At 44.3% G+C, this 26,803-nt stretch overlaps 1 protein-coding gene across 2 annotated transcripts in view; it reads left to right on the plus strand.

Annotated features, from left to right (window-relative positions):
- The window catches only part of TSPAN2 (tetraspanin 2), a 58,659-nt gene that overhangs the window by 19,597 nt on the left and 12,259 nt on the right, over nucleotides 1-26,803 (plus strand). The gene's annotated exons all lie outside the window — the stretch shown is intronic.

The raw sequence follows: 26,803 nt of genomic DNA on the forward strand, positions 1-26,803 counted from the left end.
GTTTAATGGACTAGCATACACTGGTACCTTATTCAGATATTAGCTCAGTGTTTTATAGCACATGCTGAACTAAGCATGGAGTGGAGTCAGCTCCCTGCATACTACCTCCATGTTCTGGCATAGACAATGGCTGCACTATGTTAGTTTGTATATTCTTGCAACATAATTATTTAGGGTGGTGAATGTGATTTAAGATGGGGGTAAAAGCAACAGTAGTAGGCTGATTCTACTCTGAGAGTGTGTTGTACAGTGTCTACCCAATGGGCCTCTAGACTCTAATGCAAATAAAAGAAACAAAGATTCTGTTTTCATGGAAATATCCTAACTAAGGGGGCGGAAATGCAGGATGGGCAGTTACATTGTAGTGGTGCTTATTTTAGGATTAAATTCAGAAATTATAATGTATCAACAGAAGTATATGTACTGGTTGCTATTTGGAACACTCAAGTGATTCTGAAATCAGCAGCACTACAATGCAATTTGTAAATTGGAGTATGATAATCTCTTGTCAATTACTCTCAACAATATCACATAAAAGCTTCATTTGCTTGAAATAGCTGTCTAAATATAGCATGTTTGACAGTTACATCTGAAAAAGTTGCGGGAAGGAAAAAAGGTAAATTAGGCAAATATTACAGAGAAGTGGTCAAACCTGTTTTATCACTTTGTCAGTTAAAAGCAAACCTCCTAACCACAAAATAACTATTAAATTCACAGTAGTTACAGGGTGTGCTTGTGTTTATGTGCTATGCTCATAGGAAGCTGAGAGTTCCATCTCACTCTCTTTGTAAATCCATGTAATTCATTTCTCTCCAGTTGCAAACAGCAGTTGGTTGCTCTCCTGTTTTGTAAACCTGTTGGATAGGAATATTTATAGTAAAAATCTGTGCACACAGAATAATGGGGCCAGATCCTCAGCTGTTGTAAACCGGTGAAGCTCTTTTGGAGACAATGGCACTTTGCCAGTTTACACCTGCTGAGGATATGGCCCATGATTTCCAACAACTCAAGTTTGTTTCTAATTTTTCCGCCACAAATCATGTGCATCTTTGGTTTCTCGATGTCACCAAATGCAGCCTTGGGATATGATAGCCCCTGTCACAGTTGTGTCAGCCCTTGCCAGGGAGAATAGGCAATTGCCGATGGGACTGTAGTTACTTTCAGTCGCACAGTAAGCCAGTAGCCATTCCCTGGAGTTTACTGAGAAGTTCAGTGGAAATCTCTTCTGGTCAAGTCTGGATGCTGGGATCTTCTGCCATCGCTGCCTCTGGCTCCCTCATGCCAAGAATGGGGCTACTTGTTTTCTCAGTTAGTGGAGGCTGAACACTTGGCTGTGTGTGCAGTGTTGGCTTCTCAGCCCAGGAGAGAGAGGAGACCTATTTAAAATGGAAAAAATACCCATGAAAATACAGAGAGCCAGGTAAATAAGAAACCCATGTGAAATAAGGCCACACGGAGACACTGTGCCTTTATCTCCCACTGCTCCACAGTGATGGACCTCAGACATGGGTCCATGTCTCAAAGTTGTGAGCAGGATTTTGGAGAAAACAGACCCTATGAATGAGTTTAACTTCTCCTGGCAGGAGATGCTGCACAGAACTCGTGTGTACTCAAATCCTCAGTAAAACTGTGTCATGGGAAGGTAAGTAGCTGAGGAAGGCCATTGGTTTGCATTGTCTGGGAAGAGGCTTTGCTTTATCACACAGACTAATAAGTTCCTGGGTCACTGGCTTGTGTTTTCATGTTTCTCCTCTACTTAGAACAGAATTTTAATTCCTATCCCTATCCATTGTGTGATCCTTCACAATGCAAGCAAAGATTGAGACTGGTTCTGAGGATACATTTGTTATTTCGTCAACAGCTGGGATGTTTCTGGTGCTGTGGGATTTCTGACAGATTACGAACTGGTCACCCAAACAAGCAATCTTCCATTGAGGTTAATTAATGTGAAGTTGTGTTGTTTGTAGATTCGCATGTGTGTATAAGGGCTCGGAGGCAGCAAAGGAGCAGATCTCTCACAGAGCCTTTCATTCTGTCTCGGAAATGGGGCCGTCTCTTGCCCCCAACACATGCACAAACATGCCCCAGTTTGCAGCTGTAAAGTTCTATCCTTTCCTTTTCCTAAACAATTCAGAGTGATGGAATTCCACAGTCAGTGCTTAGGTCAAACGTTCCATTCAGCTGTGCGTGGTGCACAAAATGCCCTTTATCCTTGTTACTAGATGCTGTTTCAGGCTGGGTAGCTGTTGCCTTGTACCCATTCCAAAATAGAGTATGTGTCCTTATAGCCAAGGGAAAGAAAAAGAAATAGCATCCTGTACCCAGAGCTTTATATCAGTAGCCAGGGAAGACTGATTTGCCCATTCCCATGCCGAGCAGGACACAGGCACTAGCAAGGAAGGCTAGAAAGTGCAAATTAAAGTGTCTGAGTCTGTCGTGTGTGGGGTTTTTCCTCAGGCCATACAATAGTGTGGAGCTCCATACTGTGAACATGTGGGGATCTCAACCTTACATATGCATTTGCCCTCCTTCCCTGCGGGTGGCCATAGGCCTCTCTGTCTGAGATTGCCATTGGCTCATTGTCGGTTGCCATCATTATCACAAGCAGAGCTGGCTGGAAATTGGAAACCTTTCCCGTGGGAATTGTCATTGGAAAAATCCCCAAATGAAATCTTCCTATTGGGAAATAATGGTTTTCCTATAGGAATATTTGAAAAATTAAGGAAGTGTGATCCAAACTACTTCTCCCCACTTCCTTTCACCTTTGCAGCTTTTGCCAGTCGGAAAAGTCTAAAAGGTGGCTTCTTTTCCATTTTCTCCCACTTCCTCCTTTCTGACTGACAAAGAAGTTGAAGTGTTATGTGTTGTTTTCTCACTTAAAGAGGAAGAATGTTATTGCTAAAAATGAAAGTGTTACTTCCTGTTTTTAACTTTAACATTTTTACCCATTTTTTTTTTAAGGGAGAGAACACAAAACAGTGAGGTGAGCATTTCCACACAATTTCAAAATGAAAAATCTCCAAAAATACTGAAAAACTTGAAGGGTTACCCACCAAAAAAATTTGTTTAAGAAAACAAAAAATGTAGTCAAAAATTAGATTTTTTCACAAAAATAATAGTCTTAGCTGAGACCCCTTTTTTTACCAGCTCTATTGCAAAGTGACACTTCTTCCCAGACCCTTCACAGTCAGCTCTCTGCCTTAGAGTGATAGACTCAAGGAGCTCACTCTTTCTGGCTTAACAAAGAGAAGATTAAGGGCAGGGTGGATTTGATTTAAATCAAATTGATTTAAATCATGATTTAAATCACTAGTCAGGAAGACTCAATTTAATCATGGATTTTTACATAAAAGTGCATTCTTGTTGGTTGTTATAACCTTAATACATATTCTTCACAACTCAGAGACAGACGTAGGTTTCATTTTTAGAAGGTATACACTATACATTTTTAAAGTGATTTATTTTGAAAACTTTTCAGATTAGTTTTACAGCTATATCAGAAAATGAATGATTGGTTATTTCATTTACCAAAGTAATTAAAGCAGATATTTATGAAGTTATTGGGAGGTGAACTATCTCCAATTCAACAGGTTAGTCATTAATATTTGGAGGATTTTCTTGCCGTGCTCTATTAGGAGGAGAACTTAGCAGACAGTCATTTAAATTGCTTTATTTAAGTAAAACAACAACATTATGTATTCTGGATTTTTTTCTTCAACAGCAAACATATAATATTTTAACAAAACAAGCATATGAATATAGTTAAGCATATAGTTAAACATTCAGGTTTTTTAAATCAGGTTTGTTTTTGTTAAAAAAAATTTTTTTAACTAAAATAGTTAAATATTTTTTAAAAAAAAACAAAAATAAAAAATAAATCAACTATGTCAGCCAGGTCAACATGAGAAACTTAAAATATTGGCTTTTGCAACTAACTCAGTCGTCTTCACCTTCATTTTCCTGTTTGTTCATAATCTGGAAAAGAAAAACAAGCTTTCCTGCTTTTTCAGGTCCCAAACAATTTCTCAATTTGGAAAGAATTAGTCCAAAGGAAGAAAATATTCTTTCTACACTGGTAGAAGAACCTACTGCTGTTAAAAGTGAGATTATCACCTCAACAGTCTCTGAATCCAGGTGCTTAAGTGACTTCCACCAGTTCACTGGTGTGACTTTCTTTAAAACATCATCAGCAAACATCTATTTCTTGAATGGTTCACCCTTAGCTCTGAAGTTTATTATAGGTGGCATTATGGAGGGATGGTTGCTGGATGTCCATTTCACAGCCAACTCCTCTTCTTCAGCAGTTAAGGTTTGACCCTGGTATCGAGTATTGAGAATATTTGCAAGAAAATGAGCTGGAGATAGTGCTTGTCTCAATCATTTTTTAATGCTTGTAATTTAACTCTGTCATTGCATATTTCTCTCTTTTAAGATCTCACTCAGTTCCTTCCAAATTTCAACAGCATCAGCAATAAAACAGCTATTTCCCTGCATTTTGTTGAAGGCTACAGAAATACTCAGCAGGTGTTCGACATTTCTCTTAAGCCCAATGTTGAGAACTTTGGCTGCGACAGTGCCATCTATTTTTTCACTATTTTGTTCACAAACTGTCATCAGATTAGGCCAGTTCCTGATACAGTGCTCCGAACAGTCTACTGCTGAGTTCCATCACACGTCTTGTGGGAGAGTTAGCTTGGTTCCTCCCACTTTTTTCAGAGCAGCTGCTACAGAGTGGTTGTTACGGAAGTATTTTGCAATTTCAACAACATTAGCATTTATTTCTGGAACACTGAAGTCTTTGGCTAGGAGGTGCATCAAATGAGCACTGCAACCGTATGTTATTAGCTTGGGACTCTCTTCACTCTCTTCTAAATAATTTCTTGTCATCTTGGACATATTTTTAGCATTGTCTGTGACCAAGCTGCATACTAGACATTTCAATTTTTTTTTCCCAGTTTGTTATAGTTTTTACTGCTACTTCTTGTAAGTATTCCGCTGTGTGTGCATTTCCTGATGTATCAATTGTTTCTGTAAGAAAGACATTCCCTTCTTCTGTTGTCACACAAGCACATACAACAGGATCATTGTGGATATTGCTCCACCCATCAAGACTCAGGTTAACAATTTTACCTCTAGACCTTTTGCACACTGCTCAATTTCTCTTTCATACACTTTATCCAGCAATTTGCCTGTGAAATCTGTTGGGTGCGACATCTGTTTGCCTGCGGCTCTGTTGGGTGGACTGTATCCTTGTCTTAATGACTGAACCATGTTAATGAAGTCTGGGTTCTCAATCATACGGAAAGTAGTGTTTATTGCATAAACAAACCAGGCAATTTTTTCATCAGTTACCTCTTTTTGTAATCTGCTGGTTCTTATCACAAACTTATCTATGGTTGTTTCTGGATGATGGAGATTTTTTTCTTCCGTTTTGCTCCGGGTGATATACTGTGGCTGTGTGACATACATGATGTGACTGAAACACTATCATTGGCAGATAACTCTGAAACTATAGAAAAGTATGGTGATCTTAGAATCATAGAATATCAGGGTTGGAAGGGACCTCAGGAAGTCATCTAGTCCAACCCCCTGCTCAAAGCAGGACCAATTCCCAACTAAATCATCCCAGCCAGGGCTTTGTCAAGCCTGACCTTAAAAACTTCTAAGGAAGGAGATTCCACCACCTACCTTGGTAACGCATTTCAGTGCTTCACCACCCTCCTAGTGAAAAAGGTTTTCCTAATATCCAACCTAAGCCTCTCCCACTGCAACTTGAGACCATTACTCCTCCTCCTGTCAGCTGCTACCACTGAGAACAGTCTAGATCCATCCTCTTTGGAACCCCCTTTCAGGTAGTTGAAAGCAGCTATCAAATCCCCCCTCATTCTTCTCTTCCGCAGACTAAACAATCCCAATTCCCTCAGCATCTCCTCATGAGTCATGTGTTCCAGTCCCCTAATCATTTTTGTTGCCCTCCGCTGGACGTTTTCCAATTTTTCCAAATCCTTCTTGTAGTGTGGGGCCCAAAACTGGACACAGTACTCCAGATGAGGCCTCACCAATGTCGAATAGATGGGAATGTTCCCGTCCCTTGATCTGCTGGCAATGCCCCTACGTATACATCCCCAAATGCCATTGGCTTTCTTGGCAACAAGGGCACACTGTTGACTCATATCCAGCTTCTCATCCACTGTAACCCCTAGGTCCTCTTCTGCAGAACTGCTGCCAAGCCATTCGGTCCCTAGTCTGTAGCATGGGATTCTTGCGTCCGAAGTGCAGGACTCTGCACTTGTCCTTGTTGAACCTCATCAGATTTCTTTTGGCCCAATCCTCCAATTTGTCTAGGTCCCTCTGTATCCTATCCCTACCCTTCAGCGTATCTACCTCTCCTCCCAGTTTAGTGTCATCTGCAAACTTGCTGAGGGTGCAATCCACGCCATCCTCCAGATCATTAATTAAGATATTGAACAAAACCGGCCCCAGGACCAACCCCTGGGGCACTCCACTTGATACCGGCTGCTAACTAGACATGGAGCCATTGATCACTAGCCGTTGAGCCCAATGATCTAGCTAGCTTTCTATCCACCTTATAGTCCATTCATCGAGCCCATACTTCTTTAACTTGCTGGCAAGAATACTGTGGGAAACGGTGTCAAAAGCTTTGCTAAAGTCAAGGAACAACATGTCTACTGCTTTCTCCTCATCCACAGAGCCAGTTATCTCATCCTGGAAGGCAATTAGATTAGTCAGGCATGACTTGCCCTTTGGTGTATCCACGCTGACTGTTCCTGATCACTTTCCTCTCCTCTAAGTGCTTCAGAATAGATTCCTTGAGCACCTGCTCTATGATTTTTCCAGGGACTGAGGTGAGGCTGACTAGCCTGTAGTTCCCTGGATCCTCCTCCTTCCCTTTTTTACAGATGGGCACTACATTAGCCTTTTTCCAGTCGTCCGGAACCTCCCCCGATGGCCATGAGTTTTCAAAGATAATGTCCAATGGCTCTGCAATCACATCCGCCAACTCCTTTAGCACTCTCAGATGCAGCACATCGAGCCCCATGGACTTGTGCTCGTCCAGCTTTTCTAAATAGTCTCAACCACTTCTTTCTCCACAGAGGGCTGGTCACCTCCTCCCCATGCTGTGCTGCCCAATGCAGCAGTCTGGGAGCTGACCTTGTTCATGAAGACAGAGGCAAAAAAAGCATTGAGTACATTAGCTTTTTCCACATCCTCTGTCACTAGGTTGCCTCCCTCATTCAGTAAGGGGCCCTCACTTTCCTTGACTTTCTTCTTGTTGCTAACATACCTGAAGAAACCCTTTTTGTTACTCTTAACATCTCTTACTAGCTGCAACTCTGAGTGTGATTTGGCCTTCCTGATTTCACTCCTGCATGCCTGAGCAATATCTTTATACTCTTCCCTGGTCATTTGTCCAATCTTGAAGGTGGATAGTCTTCAGAATCTTGTAGGTTGAGGATGGATTCTCCTAAACAAAATAAGTCAATGCCGTTATTAGTTATTATTACCATACTGCTCATTTAGTATTACTCATTGCATTCACTGACACTCAGTACTACTTTAAAGGTGAAATTGTGAAAGGAAGATCTGCCTATTTCAGTTATTTATTTTTTATCACAACTGCATCTAAAATGATAGTACCATAGAGTAAAAACTATATTTTTTTGCTCCAACATGAGAATTCAAGTATAGTCCAGAAGGAAGACAGGTGGAGATGGATGGCAGGAGAGAGATCACTTGATCATTACCTGTTAGGTTCACTCCCTCTGGGGCACCTGGCATTGGCCACTGTCATCAGACAGGATACTGGGCTAGATGGACCTTTGGTCTGACCCAGTATGGCCATTCTTATGTTCTTATGTTCATTTTGCACACATGCCCTGTCTTACCCACAGGTAGAAGAACTCCATTAAAATATTCCCAAACTGGGTCTCTTTTACAGCCTGCTGCCATTATAGGTTTTCTCCTCTAGTGAGAGAATGGTATGGTAGATCTCAAATCAATGAAGGCAACACTCAGAAAGACCTCCAAGACTTCTGGAATATGCTGATCAAACAGTTTCACTTTTGTTTCTACTGCCTGTCCTTTTCTTCTCACATTTATCTCCAGACTTATTCTCCTTGTCCAGATCTATTCCACCCCCAACAATCTTCTATTCATTGAACTTTTTTGAAACTTTGCACTTTTAGAGAGAGGTAAGGGATGGACTCTGTGTACACGAATTTGCAGAGGGACAATAGGGCTGAGGTCTGTCATTTCGTACCTCTCTACATTATTTATCTATTTAAAAACATTTTTGCTGTTAACAAGCGTGTTATCTCTGGAGACAAATCCACAACTGCAAAACTAAGCATCTCTGATGGTATCTTCTAGACTGATCACTGAGTCCCATTGGGTAAATAGAAAGATTAACCTAAATAATCTATACAGAAGCCCATGGAACCCCATAAGATTGGGTCCCTCATCCAAACATTACATGAATATATTGTCTCATACTATAGAATTAGAATTTATAATCCCTATTTCATGAGGAGATATCTTCGAGCTATATTGTATCTTAATTAAAACTATCTTTTAATAGGTTTTTTCCTCAGAAAGCATTTTATCAAAAAAATCCAATTTTTTAGGATTTGTGGTTTTTTGTTGTTGTTTTTTTTAAATCATTGATTTTATCCACCCTGGTTATGGGTGACTTGATCACAATCTATAAGTACTCAGACGGGTAACAAATGTTTAATAATGGGCTCTTCAATCCAAAAGCTGAAGCTAGACAAATTCAGAGTGGAAATAAGGTGCATATTTTTAATGGTGAGAGTAACTAACCATTGGACCAATTTACCAAGTGTTATGGTGATTCTCCATCACTGACAATGTTTAAATCAAGATTAGATGTTTTTCTAAAAGGAAAATTTTCTAGGAATTATTTTGGGGAAGTTCTGTGGCCTGTGTTATACAAGAGGTCAAACTAGAAGATCACAGTGGTCCCTTCTGGCCTTAGAATCTATAAATCCATGAATGTCCTTTTTTCCATAAAATCACACCAAGTAGTTTGTCTGTTAGGATTGTCCATATTGGGTTCAGTTACTTGGGAGGTGCCTCATCATCCTGTATACAATGTATGGGCCGAATGTACATGGTGGGTTGTTTTGCTAAATCGGAATGCATGAGTTGTTTGATGTGGTGAACTCCTAAGCTGTGAGGAGCCACAGGCTGGGCCATTCAAATGGCAGTCTTCTCCAGGTCTGTAATAAGGTCCCACATTCGGCCTTCACAGTCAATGTCACATTAATGTGGCCATATTCAGTACTTTCTCTTCATAGAATAATAGCATATCAGGGTTGGAAGGGACCTCAGGAGGTCATCTAGTCCAACCCCCTGCTCAAAGCAGGATCAATCCCCAACTAAATCATCCCTGCCAGGCTTTGTCAAGCCTGACCTTAAAAACCTCTAGGGAAGGAGATTCCACCACCTCCCTATGTTACCCATTCCAGTGCTTCACCACCCTCCTAGTGAAAAAGTTTTTCCTAATATCCAACCTAATCCTCCCCTACTGCAACTTGAGACCATTACTCCTTGTTCTGTCATGCAGGCATTTGCCCCCAGCATCCAAGGTAAAGCACTGAAGTGTACCATGGCACCGAACAAAGAGCAAGGGACTCAAACCAGCACATGGGCAGATCTGACCTTGCTGTCCCCAAAGCACTGAGAGAGACCAGGGAACCAGGATATGTGCAGTTGCAAGAGGAGGTGGTGTGACCAACCTGTCCTTGGAGTCCAAACAAAAAAATGTGCTTACAGAACCCAAACAATGCTGGCTTCCTTTCACCTGTAGTAGGGTGACCATATTTGCCAAAGGAAAAACGGGATACCATGTGGGGTTAGTCCGAGCCCATCCCCCATGGAAGGCTGCCCACTGGACAGGGCTTAAAAAAGGGACTGTCCAGGCCAAAACGGGATGTATGGTCACTCTAACCTGTAGAGATCTTACTCAGCTGCAAGCAAAAGGTATTTGTGGTAAGAGAAGTGGCTAAAACTTGTCAGGCTGAAACTGGCCCCTTTTGCCTTGATCTGACACTCACTCTGTTTTCACTTGCACCAGATTATTATTAAGAGGCTCTTTGCCTCAGTCTCTGTGGTAATCAAACACCCACCCCATGCACAAACGCTCGTAGTTTTTGCTCTTCCTCCTCCTGCTCTGATGTGGGTGCAGGATTAGTGACCTCCAGGGCTTTGTGGTTCACAAGGGAAGCAGCTCAGAGGCAGAAAGCAGAGCCAGATTAACCCATAGGCTAAAAAGGGTATAGCCTTAGGCCCTCCTATTTTTAGGCGCTACTGTAGGCCCTCCATTCCATATTGAAGTAACAGTTGAGCGACGGTAGCGGGGCATTCAGATTTTTTTTGTCTCATTAGATATTGCTTTGTACAAATGAATCCATCAAGATTGTGAATTCAATTGATGGTGATTGTGATTTTGTCTTTGTGGGCTAAATAAGTGTTTGTGGGGCCAAACAATATTGAACTTTGTACAGAGTAGGCCTACACTGGACAATAGAAACCATCTCAAAGAAAGGAGGATGGAAGAAATTGGAGGAGGCCAGAGAAAGATGGCAAAGACAAGATGTAGTGCTGAAAGGTACTCCTTCTCTCCTCATGTTTTTTCCTCCTGCTAAGTCTGGTGGTGAGGAAGTCCAGACGAATAGTGAATTTGCTGTGCCTGCACCTGATGAAAAGGAGCAGCCTCCTGTGACTTCTCTAGCTGCAGCCGCACCCCACTCCCCTGAACACTTTCCCAGTGATATACAAAAACATCCTTCACCAAAGATCCAGGTGAGTGGGACACGACTTCTCAAGATCTCATGGCATATTGGACCGAGAATGGCCCACAGAAATGCCAGAATCTAGATACTGATTTTTCACTGACAAAGCGAGAGTATACCAATCAGAATCGTTATCTGACCAAATCAATGTTTGAATATGTGAAGCCTAACAAACAGATTGGCAAGCGAGAATGGCTCATCTATTCGCCTTCTCAGAAGAAAGCTTACTGTTTTTATTGCTGCCTGTTTTCTGATACCAAAAAGTGAGGAATGTTCTGCGAAGGCTTCAGTGATTGGAAGAATACTGCATACATTACCAATCATGCAATGAGTGAGCAGCATACATTGTCAGTTAGCAGCTACCATGCCCGAAAGAAAGTTAGTGGCAGAAGAAGTGGCAGAATTGATACCCAAATGGAAAATCAGTTTTTGGAAGCTCATGCTTATTGGATGAACGATCTCAGACGTGTAGTTGAAACCATAGTTTTTCTTGCTGAGCGTGGTCTGTCATTCCATTGGCTCAGATGAGACTGTTCGATTGAAACACAATGGCAATTACCTTGGCATTCTAGAGCTAATCACCAAGTTCGACCCTCTGTTAGCTCAGCACATCAGTGAACACACAAATCGTGGAAAAGGCCATACATCATATCTATCAAAGACTATTTGTGATGAATTCATTGCACTGCTGGCAAAGACGATGCTATCAGCCATTGTAGAGGAGATCAAAGATGTGGGATATTTTTCAGTGTCTGTTGATTCAACACCGGATGTGTCACGTAGATCAGTTGACTGTCATCTTGCGTTATGTGCTACCCAGTGGACCAGTTGAGCATGTCATGACCTTCATAAACTTCACCAGCCACACAGGGGAGAAACTTGCCTTGTTCCTACTCAATTTCCTCACCAAAAATGGGATTGACATCAGCCTTTGTCGTGACCAAAGATCTGACAACGCAAGGAATATGAGTGGCAAATATTCAGGGGTGCAGGCAAAGATAAAAGCGCGCAATGCGTTGGTTGATTACATACCATACCATGTGCTGCACACTCACTCAGCCTTGCTGGCCAGTCTGCCGTGGATTGTTGTCTTGAAACCGTTTCTTTTTTTGGATTTGTCCAAGAATTGTAGAGTTTTTTCTCTGCCCAGTGCCCAGATTGCTTTCAGGGACACAGTGGAGTGCCAGCACTGAAGCTGTGAATGCCGTTGTTCTGGGATATCCCAACATCCTCGAAGCACTACAGAGCATCAACGATGATGATCCTCAAAGATGAAAAGATGCGAAGATCCTGAGTGATGCACTGCACACTTTGGAAACTGACATTTTGTGGTTTCAGAGAAGCAGCCGTGTTAGTCTGTATCTGCAAAAAGAAAAGGAGGACTTGTGGCACCTTAGAGACTAACAAATTTATTTTGTGTGAGCTCTGGAATGATATACTTCAGCCATTCAGCAGGTGCAGTCTAAGCTTGCAAAGTGTTCAAATTGACCTTTCCACTGCTGTAAACCTAATGAGGCGTCTTGGAACTGTTCTTCAACAAATGCGGGATAGTTTTGATGAGTATGAAATTCAGGGGACTGATAGGACTGCTTACCATGAGTATAAGTCAGCCAAACACCACAAAAGACAAGACATGTGACAATGCAACTGCCCACTCATTCAGTGACAAGGAGGCCTTCAGAGTTAATATCTTCATCACAATCATCAACTAACCGAAAAGTTCATTAGAACATCAGATCGAGGCTTAGAAAAATATTGACAAAACCTTTAGTGTACTGACAAATTTTTTGCCTAACATTTCAAGTTCCGAAGTCAGTGGAGGAATCAAATGTCTGTATCAGAAGTACCCAGATGATCTCCCAGTAGATTTTACTAAAGAATTTCTTCACTTTGTTGAATTCACATCACGCTCAGAAATAGAGAGAAAAGATGGTGAAAGCAAATCTATTTGGATGTACCAAGTTATCACTGAATCCAATGTGATAGAATGTTTCCCAAATGTTGAAACTGCTTTACCGCTGTATTTGTCACTAATGATTTCTAACTGTAGTGGAGAATGTTCCTTCTCTCTTCTAACAAGGGTCAAAAATGACCTCTGATCCACCATGACTCAAGAGCATCTCAGTGCTTTGTCCCTCTTGAGCATTGAGAATGCAATCATCAGGTCTTTGAATTACGATGACATCATTCATTACTTTGCCACAGCTAAAGCTAGAAAAAAAAATTTGTTTGTTTGAAGAAATGAGCGTAGTGAGAATAGAATAAACTTGTTAATTTTACATAAATAAATAATGTGTGAATATGAATGTAGATAAATGTTTGATGACTTTATCATTTTGTTTGCAATCATAGAATCATAGAATATCAGGGTTGGAAGGGACCTCAGAAGGTCATCTAGTCCAACCCCCTGCTCGAAGCAGGACCAAGTCCCAGTTAAATCATCCCAGCGAGGGCTTTGTCAAGCCTGACCTTAAAAACCTCTAAGGAAGGAGATTCTACCACCTCCCTAGGTAACGCATTCCAGTGTTTCACCACCCTCTTAGTGAAAAAGTTTTTCCTAATATCCAATCTAAACCTCCCCCACTGCAACTTGAGACCATTACTCCCCGTTCTGTCATCTGCTACCATTGAGAACAGTCTAGAGCCATCCTCTTTGGAACCCCCTTTCAGGTAGTTGAAAGCAGCTATCAAATCCCCCCTCATTCTTCTCTTCTGTAGACTAAACAATCCCAGCTCCCTCAGCCTCTCCTCATAAGTCATGTGTTCTAGACCCCTAATCATTTTTGTTGCCCTTCGCTGGGCTCTCTCCAATTTATCCACATCCTTCTTGTAGTGTGGGGCCCAAAACTGGACACAGTACTCCAGATGAGGCCTCACCAATGTCGAATAGAGGGGAACGATCACGTCCCTCGATCTGCTCGCTATGACCCTACTTATACATCCCAAAATGCCATTGGCCTTTTTGGCAACAAGGGCACACTGCTGACTCATATCCAGCTTGTCGTCCACTGTCACCCCTAGGTCCTTTTCCGCAGAACTGCTGCCTAGCCATTCGGTCCCTAGTCTGTAGCGGTGCATTGGATTCTTCCGTCCTAAGTGCAGGACCCTGCACTTATCCTTATTGAACCTCATCAGATTTCTTTTGGCCCAATCCTCCAATTTGTCTAGGTCCTTCTGTATCCTATCCCTCCCCTCCAGTGTATCTACCACTCCTCCCAGTTTAGTATCATCCGCAAATTTGCTGAGAGTGCAATCCACACCATCCTCCAGATCATTTATGAAGATATTGAACAAAACCGGCCCCAGGACCGACCCCTGGGGCACTCCACTTGACACCGGCTGCCAACTAGACATGGAGCCATTGATCACTACCCGTTGAGCCCGACAATCTAGCCAACTTTCTACCCACCTTATAGTGCATTCATCCAGCCCATACTTCCTTAACTTGCTGACAAGAATATTGTGGGAGACCGTGTCAAAAGCTTTGCTAAAGTCAAGAAACAATACATCCACTGCTTTCCCTTCATCCACAGAACCAGTAATCTCATCATAAAAGGCGATTAGATTAGTCAGGCATGACCTTCCCTTGGTGAATCCATGCTGGCTGTTCCTGATCACTTTCCTCTCATGCAAGTGCTTCAGGATTGATTCTTTGAGGACCTGCTCCATGATTTTTCCAGGGACTGAGGTGAGGCTGACTGGCCTGTAGTTCCCAGGATCCTCCTTCTTCCCTTTTTTAAAGATTGGCACTACATTAGCCTTTTTCCAGTCATCTGGGACTTCCCCCGTTCGCCACGAGTTTTCAAAGATAATGGCCAATGGCTCTGCAATCACAGCCGCCAATTCCTTCAGCACTCTCGGATGCAACTCGTCCGGCCCCATGGACTTGTGCACGTCCAGCTTTTCTAAATAGTCCCTAACCACCTCTATCTCCACAGAGGGCTGGCCATCTCTTCCCCATTTTGTGATGCCCAGCGCAGCAGTCTGGGAGCTGACCTTGTTAGTGAAGACAGAGGCAAAAAAAGCATTGAGTACATTAGCTTTTTCCACATCCTCTGTCACTAGGTTGCCTCTCTCATTCAGTAAGGGGCCCACACTTTCCTTGGCTTTCTTCTTGTTGCCAACATACCTGAAGAAACCCTTCTTGTTACTCTTGACATCTCTTCCTAGCTGCAGCTCCAGGTGCGATTTGGCCCTCCTGATATCATTCCTACATGCCCGAGCAATATTTTTATACTCTTCCCTGGTCATATGTCCAACCTTCCACTTCTTGTAAGCTTCTTTTTTATGTTTAAGATCTGCTAGGATTTCATCGTTAAGCCAAGCTGGTCGCCTGCCATATTTACTATTCTTTCGACTCATCGGGATGGTTTGTCCCTGTAACCTCAACAGGGATTCCTTGAATATGTAATTCATACTTAGGCCCTTCCCTCCCTTTAGGCTTAGGCCCCTCATAATCTTAATCCGGCCCTGGCAGTAAGAGCTGAAGATGGAGGTGTTTCCCCATGCCTCCCAGTCTCATCGAAGGGAATGAGCCTAACACAGGCTTCTGACTCTGCAGCTTAGGTTACTGATGACCCAGTGCTCCATGTCAGTGATTGTATTAGGATGACTGGAACTGATCCCTCATTGATCTTGTATGGGTCTAACTCCATTGAGTTCAGAGGGGATATTCCTTGTTTTTTCAAAGAAGATCTGAGTCAGGACCTGTGTCTCTGCGCAGGGTCATGAGGGGGATGGGGTCTGTACAATGCTATTTCCCATACTGCCAGTTGATTCAGTGGCAGCAGCTATCACATTCCCACACCCTCCCACTGCCTTTCCACTTCACACAGAATTATTCTGCCTGGCTCTTTAGTGGGAATCTGTTACTATTTCTGAGCTTGAGAAGGCCTCACCCTTGTACTTCTTTGTGTTTGGTGCAGGGACATATCTCTGTCTCCACTTCCTCTGCTACCGTTTCTTGTCTCTCACGTATCTTCCCAGTAAGTCCCTTCCAGCTGAGAAAGCCCGGGCCTGGCTCTCTCCTGGAACCCTGGTACACAAGTCCCAGACTTGCACATTGGGAGGGAAACTTGCTCGCTCCGAGTTTGTTTTCAGGCAGTTTTTAGACGCATAAACTTTAAGGCCCGAAAGGACCATTGTGATCATCTAGTCTGACTGCCTGCACATTGCAGGCCACAGAACCTCGCCCACCCACTCCTCAATCCTGTGACTAAAGATTTGGTGTCTCTGCGCATGTGTGTTTGAAGAAGACATTTAAAACCTATTTCAGTTTTGGGGCTTTGTAAAAATCTCTCTTATTCATATTTTCCAGCTAGAGGCAGCAGTGTGCGTCAGGCATCGGCAGTCCCTGAAAGAGCAGGGATGCATTCTGGGATGAGATCTCGAGTGGGAGACATACAAAGGTGGCTCTTCTTGGTGGGCACAGCCCCTTGCAGCCAGCAGACCAGGCAGCCCACTCCGGGAGCTGACAGATTTATTTAGTGAATGCAGTGAGAGACACTTCCTATAACACGCCTTAAAAGGGAAGCTCCGATGAGAGGTAGAAGTTCAGCTATGAGTCATGTGAGTAAAATGCTAAAGGCTTTGCCATTGAAGTGAGAGCAAATCCAAATGCAACTAGGACTCTTCAAAGTGGTCAGAGCCCCAGGCCCCAAAGAACCTCCTCTGATCTAGCTAGAGGCAACATGAAGGGAAATAGGAAAGACCCGAGCCAAGATGTTCAATAACTGATAAAGGAGGAGGCAGAGTGTAACATACAGAGCAGGGTCCAGGAAATTTGTATCGCTATTTACACTGGTCTCATCACCATGGGAGCTGAGTGCCCCCTCAGAAAATGAGAAGACGTGACATTGGGCGACATGATGAAAGATGTTCTTGAGGCATGTCACAGATAATATGATTTACCCTCCTCATGCTACGCATGGAGATGAACTCTGATTCCGACCCATGTACATCCCCACCTTAAACCCAGTCAAAAATAGTCAAAAGCCTGTTGCAATGTGCATTTACATTGGCATGGATTATGCTAAGATTCTAGGTAAATAATAAGCTGCATGGTACTAAGATGCTGGTAAATTCAGACTCTTTGAACTCCAAGCAGGAGTTCAGGAAATCCAACTTCTCTGGTGTAACAGCTGGTGCAGCTGCTTCTCCATTAACATTTCACAAAAAGAAAAGGAGTACTTGTGGCACCTTAGAGACTAACAAATTTATTTGAGCATAAGCTTTCATGAGCTACAGCTCACTTCATCGGATGTTACCACAAAAATAATCTGGTTACTAGCTTTTAGCAGGATTTATATTGCACCAATTCTTGATAATGATATTACAGAGGGAGAGAGACAGAAAAGCCATTGGGATTTGGAACACTCAGGCGTGGCACTTTAATGACAGCAGTGGCTTGGCAGTGAGATCTTCCGTTGCTCCTGGACAAGCGGGCAAGAACTCTGACATGGTTTGAGTAAACTGAAGTTCTGAGGCTGTCAGTATTATAATAAGATTATGATGAAAGTTTTTGTTAACATTTAACTATTTTCTGTAGAATTTTTGCTGAAATATTTTCCATTTCTCGACTAGCTCTGCTATTTTGCCTAGCATCCCTGTGTGCTGAATATATTGTGCACAAATGCAGAGAGAGCCCCAAAGAACTTATCCTCCAAAAGAGAGATGCCACGATGCACTGGGGAATGCAGAGCTTTTAATTATTTCCCTCTCAATTATTCCTACACCCTTCTGTGGGGTCTCTGTGCGGGTCTGGATGTGGCAAGGCCTAGTGCATATTCAGTGCTGGCAGCTATGTGAATGATAAAGATTCAGGTCAATTTTAAAAAATAAAATGTTAAACATTAGAAAATAGTGAAAGTATGAAAATGCAGTGTGCAGTTGACTCTGAAAGCAGGGCTGACTGTGCCCTCTAGTGGTACAACCGACCTTAGCATCGCCCACATGCTGTGTGGGACGGAAAGTGCTGCAGGCTCATTTTAGCATTTGATATGCATTAAATACGTCTGGTTCCCAGCCCCCATGTAAAGATGGCAAAGGCTGAAGTAGCAGGGTGCTGTGCTGGACAGCAGGCCTGTTCGTGGTCAGTGCTGCACCCGAGGCCAAGGAATCATAGACTCCATCGAGTAACGAGCACCCTCCTGGCATTCTGACTGAAAGCCTGCAGCCAGGCAGAATTATTATCCATTCATCATTAAACAATTTACAAATCTAAATAAGATGTGATCTCTGCTCGGAAGAGGCAGCCCCGACCTGTCTCCCTCTCCCCCAGATAAAGTCTAGAACACAAAACCATGCAAGTGACCTCATGCCACTTAGAGGTGCACAGAGATCCTGGAGATGGCAAAAGCGGAATAGCTCTCAGGGTGGGGCAGAAATGATCATTACAGTATTTTCTATAGTACTGTACTTTGTCCAGTACTAGTTTTAAATGTATGAGGTGCCAAGCCTGCGTCCCTCAGTGCTAGGGGCCTTTCTGTGGTCTCCCCTCTCCTCTCCAAGCTGATCTGCACTGGCAGGCTCACCCCAGCATGCTCTTGAGACATCTAGCAGTACCCACTAATACATTCCATGTTATGATTGTCACTGTTTCTGACCAGTCTTCATGCCATGCAAATTCCATACAGGCAAATTTCCTTTGGCGAGATGGGCCCAAGCTCTTCTGGCAACAAGTCCAAGAGAGAGGTTAGCCAGAGTTTCTGAACAGGACCCACCATTCCCAAGTTATCTCTGAAGCACTTAGCCATGAACAGCCAGCCAGAATAGGAGACAGTTCACAGTGTTCCCATCAGCTATTGCAGGGTCACTGGGACCTGTCTGATGAAATTGAGGGCAATATGAAATATGGCTAGAGGCAACAGGCCCTGCAGGAGGTGCTGCCTGCAGTTCATATGAGAAGGACTGTGAGTTTTAGGCTGCTTGCCCCTTTCAAACATAACCACTTTACCAGACCATCTGACCATGGTTTGTCTCTCTTTCTTTATGGCGCTGCCTACTATAACACATGCTGCTTGTGCTGGCAGCTTCTGTGGAAGAAAGTCCCTGGCCTTAACATGCTGATAACATGAGCCCCTCTCAGCTCATGTTGTCCGTCATTTTGGCATCTGCATCAGTATGCTATAAGGGCATGTGTGTGTTAATGGATCTGAAGTGTGGCTATCATACGAAGCACTAGTGTCCCTGCCATTTGTTCTGCAGGAAAGAAGCCACACTCCAAATAGAGAAGCATCTCATGTATCCACTGACCTATTGAGAGATGCCCTACCTCTGTGAAAGTAGAGCTCAGCACTGGGATTCACAGTGGCTGACCCTCAGCAGCTTCTTAGAGAACGTTGACTTTTTATTGCCAGTCTTTGTCCACAGGAGTTGTAATGTGATCATCTCATTCCATTTCTCCTGAGACATCAGTTTTCCAATAGGCCCCACACCTTCTCGATTCCAGTAGCCAGCAGTATCCTCCAAAGCTGAAATACTGCTGCCAAGGAGAGACAGCATCTTGCAATAGATCCTGTGCCTTCCCTTCTGGAGGAGACTGAGAGTGTCGTGTTAGCCCTGTGCCCAGACATCCCAACAGCATGGTTCCATGGGGCTTCCCACACTCATCCCCTGCACAGCAGTGCAGTGTGCTTCCCAACCACGCATTGGGCCAGCTGGCAAAACCAAGCCCATACGCTTTAGAAAAGCTAGGGAGGGTTCTATGAGATGGGTCCCATTAGAGGCCAGTGTGACTTTGCACTCTATATGATTTCATGAAAATATGCTAATAGGTGTGAATATAATGTAACTGGAATATGCTTCATGCAAAAGGTCTCTAGTAAGGTATCATTACAAAGTTTATAATCTACTGAGTGTGATCATCCAGTTTATATCAATGTATCATTCTTATATATGAAACTAGAAATATGAAATATAACTCTGAGGTCCTATTGTAATTATGCAAAATGTGGGCCATTAATGGCGGCTTGGAATCTTGATGGCTCCCTTTAACCAGGACAATTGGTTGTAAATGGCTCTGTTTACTTGTAAGTCTTCCTGTGTACATGTGTGCTGGCAAGTGGGTAATGAAGTCTTACAGTGACATGTGATCATGTCACCTGAACTGGAATCCATCTTTAGCCTGGTGCTTTTCCATTTAGAAGGAAGGGTGGGAACCCAGAGAGGGTCAAAGGATTCCCACCTTGTGCAAAAGATATTGTCAAAGTTTGACTCAGACTCACAATTTATCAGACCACTCTGTTTTATTAGCAAAGCTGCTCTGCTAATACATTTAGAAGTGAGCCCCCCGAGTGGGGCTTGTGTCTCTTAATTTATACAGCTTGCTGGAGAACAAGTTACAGAGAAGTTACAGACAAAAGAAGAAAAAGATTTTTAGTCACCACCCTTCGAGATCCCTGAGACCAGTCACGTATCTTCAATTACCTGCCACCCTTAACAATCTCCTTTAACAGCTTCCAGTTAACTTAACTAATTGCCCTTCACACCTTCCATTCTGATGCCTGCTTCTTAGACGTGCTGGCTCTATCTTAATTGCTTCTCCATTCAAAAGCTAACTGTCCCTACGTGTGCTCCCTCAGATACTTTGTAACATGTTTTGGCATGCCCTCTCATATACAATGTATCCAGCATGTCCCCTTATACAACGTTATACTTATACAATGTTATACTTCCACAATCCCCCCTTTTGGTCAAGGCTATGCCCATGACCAATGACTTACTGGATTCCATACATCAATCGTTCTTTTTCATTACTTTCACTGGTGACATTTAACAACATTAGATTAGCACTCTGGTTAGGGGTAACCTGATGGATGGTGTGTCCCCCAAGTGTCATTTTCCTTCCATGTCCTTTTAAGTGGATAGGGTTCTCCAGCAAGCTCTGAGGAATTCAAAGGGATTGCCATGGTGGGGATACTAGCTTGTGAGTGAGCTGGGATGTGGCTGCAGACCCAGCAATTAGAAATATTCAGGATCTGGGCTACCTGCACCTGTTGTTGGATGAAAGAATTGTCACTGTCACTCTGGATTCCCCAGACCGTCAGGACACAGTAGCTGAGGATTAAGCTTCTCAAAGGACACATGTTGGAAGCGGGACCCTTTCTGGTTCCGACAACCCCTTTCGAGGGAACCGCAGTCACGGTTTTACGTCCACCAGGCAGCAGGCGCGAGGCTCACTACTGCTTCTTGTTTGTTGGGTCCTGCTGTCTGCTTACCCTCTGCTTCTGGCAACCCTTACGAGAGCGCAGATTGTGAGGTATTGCAGGCTGTTCCTCTTTGTCTGCTGGGGTTGAAGCTGGTTCTGCGTGGTCTTGCAGAGGTGCTTGGTCCCCTTGAGGTGGCGCTGGCTTACACTGTGAGGTGTGGGTCCATGCAGCGATGCCGGATAATTTCACTGCTGTCTGGGTGGTGAGCGGTACCTGGTATGGACCCTTCCATCGGGGTTCCAAGGCCTGCTTCCGAAGGTGGTGCCGCAGGTAGACCCAATCACCAGGCTCAAGAGTGTGACAGGCAGCAGAGGTGGGCTCCGTCGGCCAAGCGCTCGCACCTGCGAATGGAAGGAGCTCACAGCTTGCATTAACCCTTTGCAGTACTGGAGGCGTGCTGTGAGTTAGGTTTAGGTCTGGGGCTGGGGTAATAGTAGCCATTGTTCGCATAGGGCATCCCATGATGATTTCAAATGGACTCAATTTGTGTCTCTGGGATGGGGATGACCGAATTTCCATAAGGGCCAGTGGTAAAGCAGCTGGCCAGTTTAACCCTGTGGAACTACAGATTTTTGCCAGCTTATTTTTAAGCACACCATTTCGCCTTTCAGCTGCCCCTGCACTCTGTGGATGGTAAGGGCAGTGCAACAGGTGGGTGACATGTAATACCTGGTTTAGATGTTGAACAATTTTTCCAGTAAAATGTGTTCCCCAGTCACTAGACAAAGTGGCAGGAATTCCCTTGGTAGGGATAATGTGGTTTAACAGACATTTTGCAACGGACAATGAATCAGCTTTGCGACAGGGAAAGGCTTCAATCCAACCCGAAAACAGACATATTATAACTAAAATGAATTCATATTTCTGACACTTTGGCATTTGTACAAAATCAAGTTGCCAGTGTAGGAAAGGTGCTTGAGACAAACCCCAGAACCCTTGTGTTACTTTTACAGATTTGCCTACATTGTGGCTTTGACAAGTAACACAAGCGGCACAGTGGCGGGTTGCAAAGGAGCTGAAATGGGGAGCCCACCAGCCCGCCTTACTCATAGCAGAGACCATCCCCTCCTTGCCGACATGCGAAACACCATGTAGCAGGGCGGCTAGAGACGGGCAGAGTGAGAAGGGGGCTACAAAGGTACCGGTGGGCGATCGCCAAAGGGAATCAGAATGCAAAGAGCAACCCAAAGCACTCCAGGAGTCTTTCTCTGTTTCTGGGGCAGAATCCTGGAGCTGAGCGAGATGAGACAGGGATGGTGGCGTTACAGAGACAGAGAGGGGACCAAGAAACGCTTCTGGTGAAGGTTTTATAGTGGCGGCATGTTTTGCAGCAGCATCAGCAAGTGCATTACCTTTTGCCACCTCGGTGTCTGCCGCTGAGTGGCCAGTACACTTAACAATTGCCAAGGCAGACGGTAGTAAAACTGCATACAGGAGGGCGGCAATGTAGGGGCCATTCTTGATAGGGGTACCAGTAGAGGTTAGAAAACCTCGAGCCTGCCAGAGGGTGCCAAAGTCATGCACAACCCCAAAGGCATACCGAGAATCAGTAAAAATAGTGGCAGAGAGCCCCTCGGCTAGAAAGCAGGCACGGGTTAGAGCAATCAGTTCAGCCACCTGGGCAGAGGTCACAGAGGGTAAGGGCGCAGCTTCTATGGTCTCAGAGAGAGAGACCACAGCTTACCCTGCAAGAAGGTGGCCTTGGTCATTTCTATAACAGGACCCATCAGTGAATAATACCAGGTCAGAGTTAGGGAGAGGTACATCTGAAAGGTTGGGGCGCGGTACAGTGATAGCAAGTCCCGTCCCAGAAGGTTTGCAGGGGTGGAATCAGAGAGGAGGAATGCATGCTCCTCAGAGAGGGGACCGACCTGAACAGACAAAGGTTTTGAGAGGAGAAAAGAGGTAGGGATCCCTGTAATGCCAACAGCAGACACAGATTTTCCAGATCGGGGAACCTCAGGCAAGTCAGTGGTGCGGACTGTAGAAAGAGAAGCTCCAGTATCAACAAGGAAAGGGAGAGAGAGATCATTTACAGTCAGGACACATTCTCCAGTAGGGGACAGAGGTAATAAGGGAGCTAAAACTTTGTGAGGTTCCCCAGCATCCCGTCATTGTTGGGGTGAAAAATAGGGTTGGGGATCAGCTGGAGGAACCAGCGGGGGGTTCACTTGATTTCCCATACAATTATTAGGTCGTTTTGGACACTCTTTTTTCCAGTGTCCAGGCTGTTTACAGTAGTTACAAACCCCAGTTAATCCAGCCCCCCGCCCCCTTCTGCAACCCCGTCCCTGTCCCCGGTGTGGTCTGCTTAGTCCTGAATAATGCTGTATCTGCAGAGCCATTAACTTTTGGGAGGACTGTTCCTCCTTTCCTTTTAAAGTGTGGTGGCAATGCTCTGCTACTGCCAGCAATTTGTCCATGGTTTCAGTCTCCCATCCCACACTTATTCGTTTTAACATCTGCCTGTGGCAGGGAGAAGACCATCAACAAATGCATGTGCCGAGGCCCCCGCCCATTTACATCGGGCTCTTGTATTCCTGAATGTTGTAGGAAAATATCAGTTAGCCGGGACCTATAGTCGCCTGGGCTTTCTCCTTGCCCTTGCTTACAGCAACGTATTGCTGTCCAGTTTGTTTTAGGAGACCACACTTTGGGAATGGCTTGATGTAGGCGCTTCCAAAGAGCCATACACCGGTCTCTGTATACCGAATCTGGGCCAGTACTTTTTATGGTTGAGTGGCGTGCCTCAGCTGGCCAGTCTGCAGCAGCCAACCATTTTTCATAATAACTGGCAGAAGCTAACAATTTACACAGTTGGAGGAGATCTGTCTCAGAGGGTTCATAGGTTTCACAGATTAACAGAAACTCCTCAGCAAATTTGACAGAGTTTTCCTGTGGTTTGGGAAAACTTTTAACTATAGATAAAAGTTCCGTACGAGTCCAGGGCTTATAATCCCATATGGATTCACTTTCTCCCATCTTAAGGACTCGTAAGGGTGCCACAACAGTTTGATCAGAGTCTCTCATTAACCTCCCATCAGGTTCTCTTTTCCAAGAAGAGATGTCAAGAGAATCTTTGCAGTCTGCTTTGGATTTCTTCTTCATAATATTTTGCAGAGCTGCGAGGCCAATGAGGGTATCTTCTTCACTTTCATTATCTGTAGTCACTGAAGATTTTTTCCTTTTCTGATTTCTTATTTGCGCAGGAGTATGGTGGGGGTCGGGTTTGATCCGGATCATTGCACAGGACTGGGCAAAGGGGAGCGCTCGGACTAGTGGTGGGAGAGACTGCATCCAATTGAACTGTTAGGGTTTTTTTTGATAGAATTTTTAAGAGAGGTGAGTTTTGACTCAGTCCATCTACGATTTGCCTCTTCCCACCACTGCATGAAGCAGTCTACTTCTCCTCTCTCCAATTTGGTTTTTGGGAGGACGAGTTTGCTTTTTAAAGCGTCCACTCGATCCTTGTCCCAAGAACCTAACAGTGGCCACTGTAATTTGGGGTTCTCTAGAGCTAATTTGGACCATTTTTCAAGAAACCTACAAGAGTCCGGAGCCCTCCTAAAATACATAAAATAAGCTGGAGTTCCCTTAGGGAACTGTTCTACCTTAGACTTCTGATTACCCATCCAGGAGGACTTCACACAGCACTCACACAAGAAGGAAATTCGGGCTCAGCAGAGCGGTACCCGGTGCAACACACAGAAAGGAGCCCACAGGCTACTGCCTCAACTGCCCTTGCTTTCACACCAGGGGTTATACCCAAGGCGTGGTGCGGCTGCAGCTGTGCAGATTCCACTTATTCAGACCGTGGGGACGGGGACCCCTTGGTCAGCCAGTCTCCGGACAGAGATGGCTCCCAGATTCTCACACACACCACGGGGAAGACGGATAGACACAAAGACAAGACAGTCCTCAAACCGGTTAAAGCACAAAAATAATAATTACCTGAGACGTCTGATTCCAGAAGCTGGATCCAAAGACCCCTACCCGAACAGAGTGGGAACCAACAAGTTCAATGGCGTAGACTGCGCTGCTGCTGTGTACCTTTCTGTCTTGTGGAGGATCGCTTGGACTAAGCGTCCAGGCGCCGGCTGCCACGATCCTCCTGCAAGGCAGTCAGGGATCACACAGCCTCAGTGAAGCCGCTTGCCATCTCGGTGGAACCTCCAAATTGTCAAAGTTTGACTCAGACTCACAATTTATCAAACCACTCTGTTTTATTAGCAAAGCTGCTCTGCTAATACATTTAGAAGTGAGCCCCCCGAGTGGGGCTTGTGTCTCTTAATTTATACAGCTTGCTGGAGAACAAGTTACAGAGAAGTTACAGACAAAAGAAGAAAAAGATTTTTAGTCACCACCCTTCGAGATCCCTGAGACCAGTCACGTATCTTCAATTCCTGCCACCCTTAACAATCTCCTTTAACAGCTTCCAGTTAACTTAACTAATTGCCCTTCACACCTTCCATTCTGATGCCTGCTTCTTAGACGTGCTGGCTCTATCTTAATTGCTTCTCCATTCAAAAGCTAACTGTCCCTACGTGTGCTCCCTCAGATACTTTGTAACATGTTTTGGCATGCCCTCTCATATACAATGTATCCAGCATGTCCCCTTATACAACGTTATACTTATACAATGTTATACTTCCACAATATATAAGGGGGTGGAACAGAACAAAGGAGGCTGCAGTCATGAGAAATCCCCTAGCTACCACCTGAGCCGGAACAAGGTCTGTACCAGGGGAAAGGATTGTGCCCAGACTAGAAAAGAGTCTAGTCTGTGAAAGAAGCTTATTGGAACATCTCTGAGGGTGAGGTTTCATCTGTAATCAGTTTCTTACTGTATTAGGCTTAGACTTGTGTGTTTTTGTTTTATTTTGCTTGGTAGTTTCCTTTGTTCTGTCTGTTATTACTTGGAACCACTTAAATCCTACTTTTTATATTTAATAAAATCACTTTTTGCTAATTAATTAACCCAGAGCAAATATTAATACCTGGGGGAGCAAACAGCTGTGCATATCTCTCTATCAGTGTTCTAGAGGGCGAACAATTTATGCGTTTAACCTGTATAAGCTTTATACAGAGTAAAACAGATTTATTTGGGGTTTGGATCCCATTGGGAGCTGGGTGTCTGGGTGCTAGAGATAGGAGCACTCTCTAAGCCGTTTTCAGTTGAGTCTGCAGCTTTTGGGGGACGCAGTTCAGACCTGGGTCTGTGTTTGGAGCAGGCTAGCGTGTCTGGCTCAACAAGACAGGGTACTGAAATCCCAAGCTGCCAGGGAAAATGGGCTCAGAAGTAGTCTCAGCACACCAGGTGGCAGTCCCAAGGGGGTCTCTGTGACCCAACCCGTCACAGCCAGGTCAGGTGCTTCAGTGTCACAGGAATTCCGTGTGGCAAAGGCTCTCTCTTCCAGAGAAGGTACACTCCAGGGAGATGTGATCCTGAACAGTGCTGACTTCAGAGGATTGTATTTCCTGCTCCTTGTTCTGTGGTGACTAGCTATAAGATGATTCTATATGATGTGATGTATAAAACACAGTCCCTATTGGTGGGCAGTAGACTTCTTGCTGGACTGTGCAGGTTTCCATACAGGAGACCTGGCAGGTGGAACCCTTTTCATGCTGGCCTTTGTGGAGCTTAAGGAAGCTTAGGAGATCTAAGGAGGTGACTGGTTCCCTTTGGGGGACACAGCAGCCCTGCTGAGGAGCTGTAGAGATGGAGGGGACTGTCCCCTGGGGCACAAACACAGGATTGAG

Source organism: Chelonia mydas, chromosome 21, assembly GCF_015237465.2.
Source record: "Chelonia mydas isolate rCheMyd1 chromosome 21, rCheMyd1.pri.v2, whole genome shotgun sequence".
Classification (NCBI taxonomy): Eukaryota; Metazoa; Chordata; order Testudines; family Cheloniidae; genus Chelonia; species Chelonia mydas.